The 20,017-nt window shown below is 41.7% G+C and overlaps 1 long non-coding RNA gene across 1 annotated transcript in view; it reads left to right on the forward strand.

Annotated features, from left to right (window-relative positions):
* The window catches only part of LOC131197797 (uncharacterized), a 36,351-nt gene extending 16,607 nt beyond the window's left edge, over nt 1-19,744 (forward strand). The window contains exon 3 of the long non-coding RNA XR_009155030.1: nt 18,224-19,744. This is a non-coding gene — a long non-coding RNA (uncharacterized LOC131197797). The remainder of the gene's footprint in view (nt 1-18,223) is intronic.
* The last annotated feature ends 273 nt before the right edge of the window (nt 19,745-20,017 follow it).

The following is a 20,017-nucleotide window of genomic DNA, read 5'->3' on the forward strand; positions in this document are numbered from 1 at the left end:
TTTTACATCTGTTCTTGTTGAGATATTCTTCCATTATTGGAAGCTTCAAAGTCTAAACCTCTGGTAAGGTTTAGCTTCAGCATGGAAGCCGGGAGATAATCAGACAGCACAGGCCATTTGAGTACTACTCTTGTTATCGCTTGACTCATTCTCTCCTCCATCTCTTTTAGTTGTGATCCAGGCACCCTTGGGCTTTGGATTTACATTTTTAATACTCCAGATTTGCAACGTCATGCTTCTTGTTCTTCTAATTGGTATCACAGCAAGTGGTTTTGCCCCTTCTCGGAAATAAATCTTTGCTAAAAGCAAAAATTGGGCAAGTTTTCTTTATCCTATCCTCATTTGTAATGGGTTAGCAAAGGCTCTTCCACACCACAATAAACAAACTTCAACTCTCACTTTTTAAAAAGTGCAGCTTTATGCTTTAACGGCTTTGATGAATTTTGTTAGCCACTTCAAAAAAAAAAAACCTACCCTAAGCCATTTCAGATTGCCAAATTCTTTTTTTTTTCAGACATCTTTCCTACTCCAAAGTCTTTTATTTGAAAGGATTTATTTAGGATCCTGCATATTTCATAATTCTGAAAGCACTTTCAAAGTATAATACAAGCCAGTAAATTAGTCGGGCAACATGTCTGAAGTTTAGAATCTTCAGTTACAATGAGCTGCAACCTTGATATTATCCACATGGGCTGATTAAAAACTTTTTGGATTCTTCTGGTTTCATTGTGTGATAGAACATCACTGCAGTACCGTCAACACAAAATAATTACACGATTAATTAGCTACAATAGAAACTATGTTGGAACTAGAGAACTCCCAGATCTTGTTAAACTGTGGCTTTCAACATCCTTCACAGTGCAGACTGTGCACATAAATTCAATAGCCTATTGTTGTTGAATTTCAACAGCCTATGGAGGGCCACAGATGTTCTACCTTTGGGTAATGTAATTATGCTGATTGTTTGAGCATTTGAACAAAAGTACAGTTTTGGAGGCAGTTACTGCTGTCTGTTTCAGGGCTTATATTCCATCACTGTACTTATAATCATCACCTTCACAGTGTCGATGTATTCCTGAGTTCCAGCCTGTTCCTGAATAATTTGTGGATGTTGCTGACTTGGAATACTTCTTCCCAATCCTTTTTAGTTGCACCCTTTCCTTGAAGAAATCAAACCAAAGCCACAGTCATTAATGCTCTAGTCATCTCTAATCTGGGTTTGTGCAATGCACTTGATGTAGGTTTGATTTGGAAAGTAGTCTAAATGCTGCATTCGGGCCAAAATATTGTAGTAAAGGTTTGATATGAACCTTGGTCAAATGCCTCTTATCTGCTCCTGGGCACCACCAGGACCAGGAAGATCTAGATCTGTGATGGCAAACCTATGGCACGCATGCCACAGGTGGCACGCGGAGCCATATTTTGGACACACGAGTGTTGCCCTAGCTCAGCTCCAGCGTGCATGCACGCGCCGGCCATGTGCTTTTTGGGCCTTCCATTCTAGGAGCCTGGGGAGGCAAAAACAGCCTTTCCCTCCCACCCACCCAGAGGCCCTCCAGAGGCTGGAAACAGCCCATTCCCCAACTTCCAGTGGGCCCAGAAGGCCTGTTTTTTGCTCTCCCCAGTCTCCAGAGGCTTTCTAGGAGCCTCGAGAGAGCAAAAAATGGGCCTACCAGGCCCACTGTGCCATCGTGTGCCAAAAGCGGGGGAAGCACAGGGGGTCACACATGTATGCGCAGGGCGCGAGGTGCATTGAATTATGGGCATGGGCACACATGCGCATGACCTCCCCCTGTACTCCCCCCGCTTTTGGCACACAACACCAAAAAGGTTAGCCATCACTGATCTAGATTAGTGGTGTAATCTGAACCAGTTTACTGCCAGTTTGCCGGCTGTGCATGCACACTGTGTGCGGTTGCGCAGTGCGCACCATGCACCAAATGCAAGGTGTGCATGCGCAGTGCACTCCAAAAGGAAGCGTGGGTTAAGTAGAACAGTGGGGGGGGTGATCAGCTGTGGTGCGCGATCTTTTTTTTTTTTTTACTTTCAAAAGCATTTTTTTACAACCTATTCGGCCAAAGAGGTTGTAAAAAAATGCTTTTAAAAGTTAAAAAAAGGCTCTGACAATCGCGCGGCTCAGCTGGGCATGGGCAGGGGGGACAGGGATTTTTGCTACCAGTTTTCTGAACCAACCGCTGCCATCGCTACCAGATTGGCCGATCTGGTCCAAACCAGGAGCATTTCACCCCTGATCTAGATATTGTACAGTAGTGGCCAAAATTGTGGAAACCTTTTGGGAAAAGTGTATTTTTGCGGTTTGATAGTTAATAATACCACTTTTTTTAAAAAAGTTTCAAGATAATCATATTCCCACTGCTGGAATGGCCTGGGAATAGCCCAGACTTTAACCCAATTGAAAATCTATGGAGCCAACTAAAGAAACCTGTTAGTCAGAGGCGACCCAGCAATAAAACCCAGTTAATAGAAGCAATCATTCAATCTTGGTTTCACATTATAACAGCTGCAAAACTGAAAGACTTGGTTCACTCCATGGGAAGACATTGTAAGGCCATAATTCATGCCAAAGGTTACCCAACTACGTATTAACTGACATGATAATTTTTGTATATCTCGTTTTTTCTATGTGTTTCACTGTTCTTCTTTATATTGTAACTGCTATTCTAATAGCAAATCCTTCATAAATGTTATTGCGTTACATTCTTGGTTAAATTATTTTCCCATTGATATATAATTTTATAGTACTACTCCCCCCCCAAAAAAGTGGCGTTATTAGCTAGTTTTAGAAAATACATTTTTCCCAAAAGGTTTCCACAGTTTTGGGCACTACTGTATTTACATATCAGCACAGCTAAAAGAAATATTCCAAATTTTAAGATGTTTTAGTTCTCTTGCTGCAGACAAAAATGGGGCATCTGGGTGTGAATTATAGTATACTAATTAAAACATAATTTCTCTTACTTTATAGTTTCCTCTTTTTTCTTTTGTGTATTTCTGTTTCTTGCAATATGTGACCTGCTTAAAGAATGAAACCTGCTCGGTTATGAGACCTTGTGTATGGAATGCCTTTCTCAAGATGTGATCTTAATGCTCATATTGGTCTTCTGAGTGGCAGGTATTTCTCTTTTCCCAGTCACTATTATAGTTACTCATTTTTTAAAAGCCAGAGTGGTGACTTTTCTTTTTTTAAAGAAAAGGCTACTTATTTATGCCTTAAGACATTTAACTGCTTATTGTATGAAATAGCTTTGGAACCTCACTTTTTGAGGAGCCTGAAAAAAATAAACAAGTAAATATGCAGTAAACAAAGATTATGATTATGAATATTTTCCCATTCATAAAGTTTTTAGTGCTTTATCTATTTTAATAGTGCAAGTTTCCCATAAGAAAAAAATAGAAGGTACTAACACAGGCTATATATCACTAAGACATTTCCACCGACTTTGGTTCATTTTGGCAGCAGCAATGAAAAACTGGAACTTAAATCAGCTAGGAAAATGCCAAATACTAGTGCAGAGGAAATTGTTAGTCCAGTGTTGGAAAGGATGTTCTTGGGACTGTTTAGAAGCGGTGACTTAATAAAAGTGCCTGGAGTAAGAGATAAGCTAAGAGCCAGTTCTCAGGGCAAAGATGTCAGTTATGACAACAACCATTCAGATTCAACACCCTGAGGTACTGAGCAAGAAAACCTCTGCAATGTGGGAAAAGCAAGAAGCCACAGCAAAGGAGTAAGCTGCTATGGGTATGGGGGAGCCATACCCTCAGGGCAGACAGAGAGTTCTTTAATGTGGTTTACCTTAAGATTCTTGCCTAGTAACAAAATCACAAATGTCCAAGAGATTTCAGCCATGGGTCCAGCAGCCAAAGTCAGCCATGTGAAGGGATTGGAGATACATAATTGAGTCCTGGTCAGTGGTGGAATTCAAATTTTTTAACAACCGCGCTGAAAATGGAGCATTCAGAAGCTCAGCTGCTTACCTTCCAAGTCAGCCATGGTAAGTAGAACAGCGAGAGAGCTGGAAATCAGCTGTGCTGCACAATTGAGATGAGCTAGAAAGCAGGAAATAAAGGACAGGATAGGGCGGGGGCTGGTGGGCTGGGCCAGCTGATCGTCAGAGCTACCGGTTCATCTGAACTGGTCCGAACCAGCTGAATACCACCTCTGGTCCTGGTTCAAAAAGACTGATCCCTAGTACTGTCAACAATTTAAACCACATACCTGGACCTTTCAGTCTTCTATAAAGTTGATCATTATTATGACCAAGTGACACAGGCCAAAGCTATTTATCTTCAAATTATTCTTTTATAAATGAATGCACAAGTTTACTCTACTGGTAGACCTCAACTTAGGATCACAATGGAGTCCAAAATATATGTTGTTAAGTGAGACATTTGATAAGTGAAGTTTGCCTCATTTTACTTATTTTTTTTCTTGCCAGAGTTGTTAAGTGAATCACAGCAATTGTTAAGTTAGTAACCCGGTTGTTAAATGAACCTGGTTTCTCCATTGACTTTGCTTGTGAGAAGTTCACAAAAAATGATCACATGACCCTGGGTCATAAATATGAACCAGTTGTCAAGCATCTAAATTTTGATCTTATGATCATGGGGATGCTGCAAAAAGTCAAAACAGTGAAAAACAGTCATAAGCATATTTTTTCAGTGCCTTTGAACTGCCACTAAATGGACTGTTATAAGTATTATTTTGCCCTAACCTATCTCTTTCATTTTACACCATGTCATTTAAATTGCAAACTTAATGGCCAGATTAATATATATATATATATATATATTCAAACCCCCACTAGCAGTTAAAAGGAAGAAACAGCTGCGATCACACATTGCTCCCAGAAGCACGAAGCTGAAGCCTGAAGATGACGAATGAGACTTCGTCGAAACGTCGCCAAGACACTTCCAATTTTACACGGGAGAAAACCCGAACAACCAAAGACCTATATACAAACACCCGTGAAAACCTCAGAAAACAAATATATATATATATATGTGTGTGTGTGGGTGTGTGGGTGTGTGGGTGTGTGGGTGTGGGTGTGGGTGTGTGGGTGTGTGTGGGTGGGTGGGTGGGGGGTGTGTAGATATGTAGATATGTAGATAGATAGATAGATAGATATAATTAATAATAATTAATAAATAAATAAAAATAATAATATATTAATAATATATATATAGTGACATTTGTAAAACTTTTTAGGACCCTTTGGGTTGAGAGGGAAGAGCTAGACTACAAATGCTTTAAACAAATATACACATATTGGAGAAACGGAATCATTGGGGAGGCACATCAGTAATGTTAAATAGGTGACAGCAAATCCAGGAGATTTTTTTTTTTACGGATGGGACTCTTTTTTTTTTTCCTTTAGATTCAAAGCAAGCTGAGATTTTCTCAGAACAGAAGAGCAAGCACAGCTTCATGATCAGAATGACTATGGTGCCATTGTTTTATTTTATTCTATTATTGAAAAGATTCCAAGGTCATCCTTCACTGAAGTTTCCATAGCAGTTCTCAAAGCTATAAAACCAAGAGGGAAGTATATGATATTGACATTCAATTAAAATGACATCAACACCAAAAACCAGTAGCAAAAAGCAAAAGTAAAAGCAGCAGTAAAATCAAACTAGCAGACGTAAAGTTATCAGCTACAAGCTTGGAGAAGTAAAATCTCTTTCATGAACACCAAAAAGACAAGAAGGTCAATGCCAGGCCAACGGTGCTTTCACTGGAAATCTTGTTTGTGTGACCATTGCTTGCTCCACATTTCTAAGAGAAGCAGTGTTTATAGTACAGCGCCATTTTTCAAACTTGACAACATTAAGATGCACTGCCTGGACTTCCAATTCCTGTGCAGGATGGCAAATTCCAGATAGGTTGAAGTCCACATATCTAAAAGTTGCCAGGTTTGAAACACATCGTAATGAAGCTTCAGCAGATCCACCAAATAAATCAGGAAACTTTCGAATATTTTAGTAGCAACACCTGATATATGGTGCCAACCTGGACTTGCATCGAAATCAATTGACTGATTGATTTAAATGAATACTGGCATGCTGCAAATTCTGCAGGATCTGAGTGGCTCTGGCCAATCAGTGAGGCTATGATGTCCTATTCTCTTGAACTACCAGTGTTTTGATCACTGATATTGCCTCAAATACAAATTCAGTAGTTTTGGTCTAAGGCAACAACAGGGTAACAAGGTATTTGGCTCTTTTATCCAGCTTTCTGTGGCTTTCAGCAAGGCTTTTAAAACCCAGTTCCCATTTTTCTATTTGTAAATGAAAGATAATAATGCCTAATTGATTACATCAACTTATTTATAGGAATGATATTGTGCATGTCAAAGTATTTTGAAGCTGTTAAAATGATTTAAATACCAAGTGTGGTTTCTGTGTATAGAAAACTATAAGCTACATATTTGACTGTCTTCGTATCTCTGTCCAGATATAGCCATTCCCAGGTCAGACTGATGTTCAGAACCTCCACTGCTATATGGCAGTGATGATTAACCTTTTCCGGACTGAGTGCCCAAAGCAAGCCCCCCACCCAGCACGCGTCCTCTCTGCATGCGCACACCCCTTCATGTGTGTTTGCCCCCTGAATGTGTCCCGACATGCCCCCCAATTCCCCCACACATACGTGCGGGGGGCCCATATGTACCCCACCCCTTGCACATGAACAGGAAGCCCTCCCACACGTGCCCTGCCCCTCTGCGCATGCACAGCAGAGACCCAAAGACCAGCTGGCTGGCAGGAGGTGCGAGCACAGGCGCGGCGGAGCTGAACTGGGGTGATGGCTCGCATGCCCACAGAGTGGGCGCTGCGTGTCATCTGTGGCACATGTGCCATAGGTTCGCCATCACGGCTATATGGTTTCTAGTTTGATATTTCAGTTTGCTCTAACTGCTCCCTTTCTTTTCTGGTTTGCTTAACAAATATTTCAGGGAACGGAAGAAGAAACCCAGTTGTATTGGAAATTTTCTCTTTCCTTCTGTTTATGATTTCATATGTCCTTGCACAAATCCAGGACAAATAATGGCACTTACTATTTTGTGAGTGACTTAACCTTTTAATTTCTCCGGTATCCCAAATGTAGGATCAACCACAGAGGTGTTGTAAATCAAGAACATTGGCAGATTAAAACCCATACCATCACTGTTGTCTGCCATATAATTTACATCTTATTTAGGTCCAATAAGACAGAGGCATACCAACATTTGGGAGGAAGTGAATTTGCCAGTTCCTCCATAAACCTGGAACTAGTTCTATACAAATAAGCTCAAGAATGAGGGGTCTGCTTTGTCTATTGCAGGGGTCAGTAACCTGCAGTTCCAGAGCCACATGGGCCCTCTTTGGGCCCTCTGCTGTGGCTCCTTGTCAGGTGATCCCACCACTGGCTGGCCCCGCCCTCCCCTCCCAGTCACTTCTCACCTGTACTGAGAAGGTAAGGGCGACAGCGGGGGATGGAGAAGTGGCCAGGGCAGAGACAGAGAGATACAGAGAGAGGGGGAGATAGAGAGACAGAGAGAGATACAGAGAGAGGGGGAGAAAGTAGGGGAGAGAGAGATATGTCAAAAGGCTTATGTGGTTCACGGTGTTTTTTAACAACTGGTTCTCTGTCCTAATGCTGGCTAGGCATGGCTAGGGGGTCATGTGACTGGTAGAAGTGAGTGACATTGAGTTGCCCATACCCACCCAGGTTTTGTGGCTCCCAGTGTTTTCTTTTCTGTGGGAAATGGGTCCAAATGGCTCTTTGAGTATTTAAAATTGCAGACTCCTGGTCTATGGTATAGGCTGAAAGCCAGATGTAATATTGGACCTTATTTACAAATTGACTCTATAGTTAGGTTGCTATTTGTTGCAGAATGTATAGTATCCAGAAAAGCCATGAAAAAGCTACTTGAGCTCATATCAAGAAAAACAAACTTAAGGATGGTTTAATTCTAACTTCCTGAACTAAGGTAAAATTCTAGATGAGTAACAACTGTCTTAAGCAGTCTTCTCCAAATTGGTGTACTCCAGATAGATGGAGACTGTAACTACTAGCAACTTCAATAAATCTGGAGAGTACCAAATTGGGGAAGGCAAAGAATTAGAGATAGTCAAAAATACCATCTTCATTATCATCATCCATATTAACAGACTCTACTTCACCAGCAGTAAAGACTGGAGGATAATATCCAGGTAAAGCAAACACAAACATTGGAAGGTGGGGAAAAACAACACTTGAATAATTGATTGAGGTATAGGAAGGAACTAATATTGATGGGACTTTGTAAAAAAACTACTGAAGGCTACAAAGTCAAAAGAAAGAAAAAGAACTGAAATTCGTGCAAATCTCAGTCTGTTTATGGCCAATACATACATAATATTGAATAAAAATCTGATCAACATTCAAAAGGTTGTTTTTTGCCCTCCCAGGAGTCTCCACACGGCCCGTTCATCATTCCAGGTAAGTGCAGGGGCCGCGCAGAGGGTCTGGGAGGGCAAAAAACAGGCCTACCAGATGTTCTGGAAGTCCGGAAACGGGCCTGCGCTCCATGGCTTAGGACCGGGCTATTTACGAGACCGCCTTCTGCCACCAATAGCCTCCCAACAACCTGTGCGCTCCCACAGAGCGGGCCTGCTCCGGGTGCCATCAGCCAAACAGTGTCGGCTCGTGACCCCCAGGGGGAGAGCCTTCTCTGTGGCAGCACCGACCCTATGGAATGAGTTACCTCCTGGGTTACGCCAACTTCCCAACCTCCGTACCTTCAAGCAGGAACTGAAGACTCTGCTATTCAATCGGGCAGGACTAGCCTAAATATTATTTTAATTTGATATTTTAGTTTAATTTAGTTTTAATTGAATTTTAAACTGTATTAATCTATTTATAATTTTATATTTTAGGGTTTTATATCGGTCTTTTGACCGTTTTTAGTTTTAAATTGGCCGGTTAAATATTTCATTTTAAATGTATTTTAAATTTATTGTGTACCTATGTGTTTTAATAAGGCTGTACACCGCCCTGAGTCCTTCGGGAGAAGGGCAGTCTAGAAATCTTAAAAAAAAAAAAAAAAATCTGGAGGGCCTCTGGACCCTGGGGGAAGCTGTTTTCACCCTCCTGGAGACTTGAGGAAAGCTTCTGAAACTTGGGGAGGATGAAAAACGACCACCACCCCGCCATGGTGCAAGCGACTGACTAGGCCATGCCCACCATGGCCACGCCCACCCAGCAACAGGGCAGCAAACCCATTGCTAAAGGATCTGAAGCCCATCCCTGAACAAAACCTCCTGCTTGGAACTTTCTAGACTTTAGATGCTATGGTGCGTCATGATCCTAGGCTTTTGGTTAGAACCTGAATCAACAGAAAATATCAGTTCTAAAGACTATGATATATGTCAGATGAATAAAAAAAAACAATCATAGAATATATTATAGTGAATTTTAGCCTATATACCACAAATTCAATTTGGATTTTGAGGAATAATTCTTATTTGCATGTAAGGTAATTTCAAATTAAAGTTAATAATTAATAAACCTATACAGCAACATTGGAAACATAACTGTATAGCTCCCATTAGTCAGTAGATTGAAAACCTGATATCTCTATGACTTGTGAACATAGAGCTTACCTACTTAAGAGTGAATGATTAGCATGAAATATAGTCGTCATCCTTTATTTATTTATTTATTTTATTTATTTATTAATTAGATTTCTAGACCGCCCTTCTCCCGAAGGACTCAGGGCGGTGTACAGCCTTATTAAAACACATAGGTACACAATAAATTTAAAATACATTTAAAATGAAATATTTAACCGGCCAATTTAAAACTAAAAACGGTCAAACGACCGATATAAAACCCTAAACTATAAAATCACCATTAAAAACCCATAACTTAAAAAACTAACCCAGTCCAGCGCAGATAAATAAGTAAGTTTTGAGCTCATGAAAGGTTCGGAGGTCCGGAAGTTGACGAAGTCCTGGGGGGAGCTCGTTCCAGAGGGCGGGAGCCCCCACAGAGAAGGCCCTTCCCCTGGGTGTCGCCAGACGACACTGTCGCGCCGACGGCACCCTGAGGAGTCCCTCTCTGTGAGAGCGCACGGGTCGGTGAGAGGTATTCGGTAGCAGCAGTTATTGAAACTTTCGTGGAGATGGGAATGAAATGTGATGAGAGCACAACTATCAGTGGCAGAATTCTTGAAGTGGGCAGTCTCACAATCAATGGGTTGTTTCCTGACATTTCCAAGGAAACAATTTTTTGTGAGAGGGATCTTGGAGTCGTATGGCTCATATTACTGCTGGATATGAGCCAGCAGTGTGCAGCAGCTGCCAAAAAAAGCAACACAGTTCTTCTGGGCTGCATAAACAGAGGGATAGAATCAAGATCAGGTGAAGTGTTAGTGCCACTTTATAATGCCTTGGCAAGGCCACACTTGGGATACTGCATTCAGTTTTGGTCGCCACAATGTAAAAAAGATGTGGAGACTCTAGAAAGAGTGCAGAGAAGAGCAACAAAGATGATTAGGGGACTGGAGGCTAAAACATAGGAAGAACGGTTGCAAGAACTGGATATGTCTAGTTTAATGAAAACAAGGACCAGGAGTGTCATGATAGCTGTGTTCCAATATCTCAGGGGTTGCCACAAAGAAGAGGGAGTCAAGCTATTCTCCAAAGCACCTGAAGGTAGGACAAGAAGCAATGGGTGGAAACTAATCAAGGAGAGAAGGAACCTAGAACCAAGGAGAAATTTCCTGACAGAACAATTAATCAGTGGAACGAATTGCCTCCAGAAGTTCTGAATGCTCCAATACTGGAAGTTTTTAAGAAGATGTTGGATAACCATCTGACTGACCAGGTGTAGGGTTTCCTGCCTGGGCAGGGGGTTGGACTAGAAGACCTCCAAGGTCCTTTCCAACTCTGTTATTATTATGATGATGGGCTGAAAAGGGCTCTGTAAAGAGTGGAGCTGATTGTCATGTTAGAAAAAAAAGAGTGCTGGCAAATAGGGCAGTTTCTTGAGCTTCTTTCCAGATCAAGGAGAGGATCAGGATTGCCCACAAGTGCTACTTACAAAGGTTCCATGCAAATTGACTATAAAACAACAATTTCTGGTGGGTCTCAAAGCTCTGGGAAACTGGAGAAAGTCAACTTGCTTTAGCTGCAATTTAAAGCCCTCAAACGGACCCTGGGTTCACCCACTTCTTCTCCTAATAACTTCTGGAAAAAGCATATTAATTGCTTTTTGAATGCTAAGAATTTCAGAGAGGGGAGTTTCATTACATTAGGTGATTGTCCTTCAATCCTCAGCAAAAGAAGTTCTATGTACATTTAAGAACTTACATTTAAAAAGAAAGTAGGAATTATAGTGCTATAATATAGCAAGCAAGAGATACCACACTTCCGTCGTACTTACTTACATACAACCTTTCTTCTATTTTCTCCACACTGTAAAGATGGAAAACTCTTTAAAAGATTTTTTTTTTATCAGAGCATGTAATATCCTTAAAAAGTTGATTCACCCTTCTGGAATTTGATCAAGTTTAGCTCTTTAAGCCTAGGTTCTACACATATACGTATCCTCCAGCTAAACATTAGTTAGAAAGTTAGATTTTGGAAGAAGAATTCCCCAGCAAATAATAATAAAAATAATAATCACATGAGAGAAAGAGCAGAAAAGATATCAGTAAATTATAGCATCAGATCATTTTAAAGTGCTCCCAGTACAGAAACCATCTGAGTTACTAAAGCTATAATATAACATTCTAATAGCTGCCACCTTTGATTCTGAAAGTAATTTGTAGTTATGCTGTTGCTGCAGGAGGAAAAACACTTATTTTATTTATTTGAAATATTTATATATTGCCTGTCTAACCATGGATTTCCAGATGATGTATAACATTAAAGTACCTTTAACTCACTATTTGGTAAAATAAAGTAGTAAGTTACTCAGATAAGTATCACGCAGAGTCAAATGTCAAGGTGAATACAAATGTTCCCAGTGTGGACTAAAATATAATAATACTGGCAAATGTTAAATTTCTAAAAGGTTTTCCACAGTGTGGGTGCTGCAGCTATTATTTTTTTATTTTATTTATTTTTTATTTATTTATTTTGTCACAACAAAATACCGTATATACTCGAGTATAAGCCGAGTTTTTCAGCACGTTTTTTGTGCTGAAAAACGTCCCCTCGGCTTATACTCGAGTCTACGTCTTCGGGAACCCCGCACAGGAGGGGGTACCGAACGGACTCCCATGGGAGGGACGGGGAGCGGGCCCGCCGAGGTCTCGCGGGATTTGTCGCCCCCAGGCCGGCCCCCATTCCCGTGTCTGGTGGGCGGACGGCGCAAACTTGGCGGGCTGTGCATTGGCGCGGGGAAGCCCTGGTGGTGCAGTGTTCCCGTTCGCCTGGCCTCCGTCCTCCGATCTCCTGCGCTGGGAGGCGGGCAGCGACGGCTCGGCACGCGGACTTTGGCAGGAGGAAGGTGGGAGGAAGCGGAGCTGCGGCTGTGGGGGTTGAGGCGTGCAAGAGGTGGCGTGGAAAGGCCTTTTGTGTGTGTGTGCGTGTGTGCGCGCCTGTGCCCTAGGGAGGAAGCGGAGCTGCCGGCTGTGTGGGGGTTGAGGGCGTGCAAGAGGAGCGCCTCCTCCTCTTCCTCCACGCTCGCTCCTCTTGCACGCCTCAACCCCACCATCCCCACCCTCTCCAGCGTGAAGGTCACCTCCTCCCTCTTCCAGGCGGCGGCGGCGCGCTCAGCTCAGCGGGCGCCACAGCCGGCAGCTCGCTTCCTCCACGGTCCCAGTCCAGCCGAACGGTGAAAGCGACATGCGGCGCCGCTCCGCTTTCACCGTTCGGCTGGATTGGGACCGGCTTAACAGGTCCGCGCGGGCGGGGAGCCGCCAGCCTTCTCGGCTGAGGGAGGAGGTTTCAACGGTGAAAGCGTCGGCCGAGAAGGCTGGCGGCTCCCCGCCCGCCGCGGACCCAAGCCAAGCGGTCCCAATCAGCCGAACGGTGAAAGCGGAGCGCGCCGCATGTCGCCACCGCTCGCTGGACTGGGACCGGTGGGAGGGAAGCGGAGCTGCCGGCTGTGGCGCTCCGCCCGGGGCCGGGGCCGCCGCCGCCGCCTGGAAGAGGGAGGGGGGGAGCTTCACGCGCGGGGAGGGTGGGGGATGGTGGGGTTGAGGCGTGCAAGAGGAGCGGCGTGGAGGAAGAGAGGAGGCGCGCTCCTCTTGCACGCCTCAACCCCCACACACCCGGCAGCCCCGCTTCCCTCCCTAGGGCACACAGGCGCGCACACACACGCACACACACACAAAAAGGCCTATCCACGCCACTCCTCTTGCACGCCTCAACCCCCACAGCCGGCAGCTCCGCTTCCTCCCACCTTCCTCCTTGCCAAAGTCCGCGGTGCCCGGTTGCCGCTGGCTCGCCGCCGCTCCCAGCGCAGGAGATCGGAGGACGGAGGCCAGGCGAACGGGAACAGCCCACGCCCGAAGAGGGAAAGGGAGCGAGTGGGTGGGTGGCTGGGACGAGACCCCCACCACAAACACACACACACACGCCCCGTGAGACGTCTTGCTTGCATGTCACACACGCACCGCTCGCTGGGGAAAAAAAAAGGATGGATGGATGGATGGAAGTAAGGAAGGAAGGATGGATTGATGGATGGAGGCGACCGCTTTGAAGCGCAACCCTTCTCCCGCAACTAAGGGGGGGGTCAATGTTTTCCCCAATCCTAGGGTGTGGGGAAACAGTCATTCTTTCTTCCCCCCTAGTCTCTCCCGAGATCGCACTGCAGCGCCCATCATCCCCAGCCGGCAATCTGAGCTCGTGCCATCGATGTGGTCCTTGAACTTCCCCCTCCTAGGATGGCCGGCGTGGAGGGTGTGGTGGTGGTAAAACGGCCAGGAGAAAGCTTTCGCTCTTTTCGAGAGGTCCTCTTGGAAGGCTGCCTTGGAAAGGGAAAGTGGGGAGGGGGCAGAGATTTCTCCCTCAAAGGTCCCCTTGGAAGGCTGGGTTGGAAAGGGAAAGTGGGAGGGGCAGAGATTTCTTCCTCGGTCCTTCTAGAGTCCTTGAGAAACTGATATCATACAAGGTTAATAAATTATACTCCTCCTCCTCATTGATGAGTTTTTCATCCTGAAATTGATTGAAACATTGTACCATCATATGCTGCCATAGTATAGTGTTAACAACATCTGTAAAGATGATATATGAGCATGACACTAAGTTTTGTCTAATTTCCCTTTATTGAAAAACTTCCATCATGCTTCTTTCTGAAAACAAAGGTCATTATAATATACCTCATTATATATTTGATTTGATGATATTTCAGTTAATAAATACCATTTAAGGTGTTAAGCTTCTTTTCTTTTTCAGCAGCAAAGTGAATTACAACTTTAAAGAACTTTATTACTTTATATTCATTTATTTTAAGTATAGATTTTAGATTTTTAAACAAATATGTTTAGAGCTTTTATATCTTTCAAGTTATTCAAATTATCCCCTCAGCAGGTATATAATGGCATCCAATTCCAATATCATGTTGGGGCTTTTGAGCAAGGGAGGAGGAACGTGAGCACCACCTTCGCTGGCATTCCGGGATTTCCTTTGTTTAGAGCTGGGAATCCTCCTTCCCTTTGCACTCCCTCCCTCTCTCTCTCTCTCTCTCTCTCTCTCTCTCTCACACACACACACACACACACACACACACACACACAGACTTCTAAAGTCGATTGGCACAATGAAAGGCAAAGACCACAATTGTTTTAAGAAAGAAGCTTTAGCAGGGAGGGGGGATGGGAGGGTGTTTTAAGTTTTGGCAAACAGCCAGGCCAACTGTATTGGAGAAGGTCACACAACTGGCCTTAACATTTTAGCTGCTGTCTTTTTCCTCACACTTGGGTTTAATGATATTAGAGACCCTTATTGCCCTGCCAAAAAAAAGAGCCACCCCAACGTCTATGAAAATTAACCTTCTCTGCCAAGAGACACTGTGCAGGGTATTTTCACTATTGGTGTGCATACAGGCTTAGATTTGTGCTGGGTTCTTAGTGCTTAGAGCACTGACCTTCAGAGGCACCCTGGTCCCTTGGAAGCTAAAGGAGGACTCATTTTCATGCTTGCAGTTGTATTGTCAATTTCTGTGAGACAATGTTGTTGAAGTAACTCACTCACTCATTCATTCATTCATTCATTCCTTGTGTGTCCAATCACACTTAGCCAATAAAAATTCTATTCTATTCTATTCTATTCATTCATTCATTCATTCATTTTATTTTGTCAAATACATATTAAATAATTATATAAATATAAGCATGAATTGAATACATAAAAGGAATACAACTAAAGGGAACATTAGGACAGGGACGGTAGGCACGCTGGTGCTCTTATGCACGCCTTACAGACCTCTTAGGAATGGGGTGAGGTCAATACTAGATAGTCTTTGGTTAAGGCTTTGGGGATTTTGGGAAGAGACCACAGAGTCAGGTAGCACATTCCAGGCATTAACAACTCTGTTACTGAAGTCACATTTTCTGCAATCTAGATTGGAGAGGTTCACTTTTAAGTTTGAATCTATTGTGTTCTCGTGTATTGTTGTGGTTGAAGCTGAAGTAGTCATTGATAGGAAGTACATTGTAGCAGATAATTTTATGAGCTATGCTCAGGTCATACCAAAGGCGGCGTAGTTCTAAATTTTCTAAAGCTGGGAATCCTCCTTCCCCCTTTTGCACTTTTATTGTTTTTCGTTCAAATAAATATTCATGTTATTTTACTTGGCTCTATCTTTATTTTTTACATTGACCAGTAGCTGCCTCATTTCCCACCCTCGGCTTATACTCGAGTCAATAGTTTTTCCCAGTTTTTGTGGTAAAATTAGGTGCCTCGGCTTATATTCGGATCGGCTTATACTCGAGTATATACGGTAACCCATTTTTTCCATATAAGCATAAGCATGAAAATAACTATATAATATATAAGCATATATATATAAGAATAAGCATGCAATAACTATATTAATTGGATATAATGAAAGAAAACAATAGGACAGGAACGGTAGGCATGTTTGTGCACGCCCCTTACGGACCTCTTAGGAATGGGGTGAGGTCAATAGTATACAGTTTTTGTTAAAACTTTTAGGATTATGGAAAGAGACCACAGAGTCAGGTAGGTGTTCCAAGCATTAACAACTCTGTTACAGAAGTCATATTTTCTGCAATCAAGATTGAAGCGGTTAACATTAAGTTTAAATCTATTGTTTGCTCTTGTATTGTTGTGATTGAAGCTGAAGTAGTCTTTAACAGGAAGGACATTGCAATAGATTTTTATTTTACTGAAAAAGTTTTACAAAATTTCCCCCCCTTTCCCCTCCCCTTTCCCCTCCTCCTTCCCAAACCCCTCCTCCTCCCCGACTTCCCGGAACAAACACAAGGTATAGTAAAAATAAAGCAAACATATACTAAAAAAATTTCCTTCCTAACTAAATTATAATCCTACAATTCTCATCAATTCCTAACTTCCCCCAAAATAATCAAAAATAATACATCCTAATCATTCAAAGGCAGTCTGATAACTCTTAGTCTGATATCTGTTTTGAATATAGTCAACCCATTTTTTCCATTCACTTAAATATCTTTCTTGGCAATAGATTATTCTATGAGTTAAACACAGGTCCTGTCGAAGGAATTTTCTGGAATGATCCCAAATTAAAATCCACAGGATGTGACATGGCCAGGAAGGCCTCTATTGACTATGGGACAAAACGATACAGAAGAAATTTGTCATTGTCTGTATTGCTGGGATTACATTTTATAAAATTTGCAGCCAGCATATTGGCTAAGATTACTATATATTATGGAGTCATCACATCTATAGAATATCAAGTTGTAGATGAGTACACTATGCTGGGTTGCCAACATAGAGGTTGGATATCACAGGAACCAATGGACAGCTAAGTGAACATGTCTCACTAATGTTTGCAACTATTTTTTTTTATTACATGCTCCATTTTATGGTACCTGGTCTTGGTCAAACTTATTTTACCCCTAGGGCATGATCATTTTGCAAAGCTCTCTCTTTCTTTCTCTCTTTCTCTCTTTCTCTCTCTCCCTCCCTCCCTCCCTCCCTCTCTCTCTCGTTTTTTTGGAAGTTAAATACAAGATAAGAAGTGGGTGCATTGGTTTTACTATCATTTAATATGTGCAATCTCTAAATTGAAGCACAAGCTACTATTCCAAGCCATTGTTTGTGAGGAAAAGTTTGAGTAAGCAACCTATTGTAGAATAGTTGGGGTTTTTACAGTAAATCTGTAATCAATAGAATACCCTCCTGAGCTTGAGATCAATGGAATGCAGTTGATTGCAGAATAAATCAGCAGAGTACTCTATACAAAACACCAAAAAAAGCCAGTTCTGCATAGGGATCTTGTGATCTCATGCAGGGGAATTGGGATGCAATTTCTGTGTCAATTTGTAAAAAGTTGAAGTGGGAGGGGGGGGGGAGACGAGACAACGACAACAAATGAAGCTCTTTTATAAAAGTGGAAGAGGACTGCCAGATCATAATGCATTGATCCAAATGCTAACTTCAACTATTTTAATGTTGTCACAACATTCATTTTGTATTACATCAAACTAAACACATTCTTTAAGATGGGTTTTCAAGAATTTGCATTCAAATTACGTAATTACAGGGAACCCCACTACCATCTTTTTTTTCTCCTTCATATATATATCATATATATATGCTTCATATATATATGCTTATTCTTCCTAATATTTACTCTTATATATGTTTATACACTATATAATCTTTTCTGTATGATACTTATATATATTGTTGTGACAAAATAAATAAATAAAAATAAATAAATCTTTTTCTTTCAAAATGTTTAGTGGCTTTAATTAATAATATTTAACAGAGATGATGTATTAATGCTGAAAGATCAGCTGAAGCAGTCAAAAGAACATCAAACCCAGTTTGGTGTCACCTATATGTAATAATTTTGTATTTATTTTGTAGATATTTAGGACTTGCACTACCATGAAACAATTTGAAGTAGTCTTGAAAGGGGAATGAATTTAGTATTCTTACTTGCAAAGAAGATAAGATGCCTCTAGGATTCCCTATTTCATATAATAAACTGATTTTGTTAGTTCTGTAATACACCTTCATTTTAGTTGGTGTTATACTGCTATTTCTTTCTCTTTCACAGGCATCAAAATACTTCAGGATATCTCTGCAATCACTGTTTCTTCCTTCTTTCTACAATCCAGCTCTTATATGGACCAAGTTATTCCTCTGTTCTTTGTCAGACAAAACAGGATTTCAATATTTTCAAAATTAGTGAGCACTTTCAAAGGCATACTAATAAAAGAACTACAATATAAATTTTCTAAACAAATAAATAAAATGTCCCCTCTCTTTACCTCCAAAACATCTGAACAACATTCTTGTCCCTTAATAATAATAATAACAACAGAGTTGGAAGGGACCTTGGAGGCCTTCTAGTCCAACCCCCTGCCCAGGCAGGAAAATCCTACACCATCTCAGAGAGATGGTTCTCCAACATTTTCCTAAAAATTTCCAGTGTTGGAGCACTCACAACTTCTGCAGGCAAGTCGTTCCACTTATTAATTGTTCTAACTGTCAGGAAATTTCTCCTTAGTTCTAAGTTGCTTCTTTCCTTGATCAGTTTCCACCCTTCTTGTCCTGCTTTCAGGTGCTTTGGAGAACAGCCCGACTCCCTCTTCTTTGTGGCAGCCCCTGAGATATTGGAACACTGCTATCATGTCTCCCCTAGTCCTTCTTTTTATTAAACTAGACAGCAAGGTGATCCATTGTTGGTTTAGTGTGCTTTTTCCCTGATACTTTTTCAAAGGCTTTTATTATAGTTTATGTATAACAGCCAGTATAGAAAATTGTATAAATAAGTTGTTCCACCTTAATCCAAGATGCTATATTGAACACAACTTCTGAAGACCGTTTTTGCTACTGAGACCCATTGTGGTAATGAGAACTGACAACATCGAAGATTCCTTTGATTTCCCCAAAAGTTGTTCTTAAATCAAATTAAATATATCCCCCTAATCAGCCTGTATCTTTCCCACATAACTGAGAATAAATAAAACTAGATTATAGATACTTGGATGAACCCTGCACTGCACATCTCATTGAATAAGAGTTCTATTAAAACTACAAGCTCTTAAGTTAACAAACGTGTTACTATGGTGATAGAGTATGCTTGTAAAAAACTATAGGCATTCATATTCATAGAAACTTCTGAAGCAAGACCAAATGTTGGATGCAACACCTGCACTCTTGCCAAGTTTGAACTAACACATAAATTATGGTAGAAATAAATGGGTGTGACTAATATAAGCACAGCACACTAAAGGAGAAAGGAGGGGCAGGGGGAAAATGTAGCATATGCCTTGAAGGCAATATTCAGAGTTTGCAGGAGATGGGCATTTTGAAGAGCATATTTTTCCCCCCTGTTCACCTTTATACTCCATAACCGCATCGCACATTTCTCCCCCATAAATTGCACAACTGCTAGTTAATTATATTGCTGCAACCTGGGGAACAAGTGTTGTAACACTTTGTTTCTTTGTAATATTGGGAACATTAAGTTTCACTGGAGCAGGAAATTTGGTTCCCTTTCGCTCATAGGGAACTCAATTGCAAATCGCCCCTTTCAGAAATGTTGCCAGTATGGGTCAGAAGCACTATTCCACCTGCCATCAAGCCCAGCACTGGAGAATTATTATCTTGATATTTTTTTTAAATTTCTCTCCATTTTCAAAACTCCTGCCCTATGATCTTAGTTCCTGCATCTCCAAGATCAAATGCCATCAAGAATCTGCAGAGCATTAAATGTGCTGTATCCAGTTCCAGCAAGTTCCTGCTAATTACTGTGGTCACACTTCCTGGTCCAACCATCCGAGGAGGACTTAGCAGCCTTCTCAAATAGAAGAGGTCACCTAGCTGTGTGATGTAGGTCATCGTG

The sequence above is a fragment of the Ahaetulla prasina genome, chromosome 1, assembly GCF_028640845.1.
Source record: "Ahaetulla prasina isolate Xishuangbanna chromosome 1, ASM2864084v1, whole genome shotgun sequence".
Taxonomy (NCBI): Eukaryota; Metazoa; Chordata; class Lepidosauria; order Squamata; family Colubridae; genus Ahaetulla; species Ahaetulla prasina.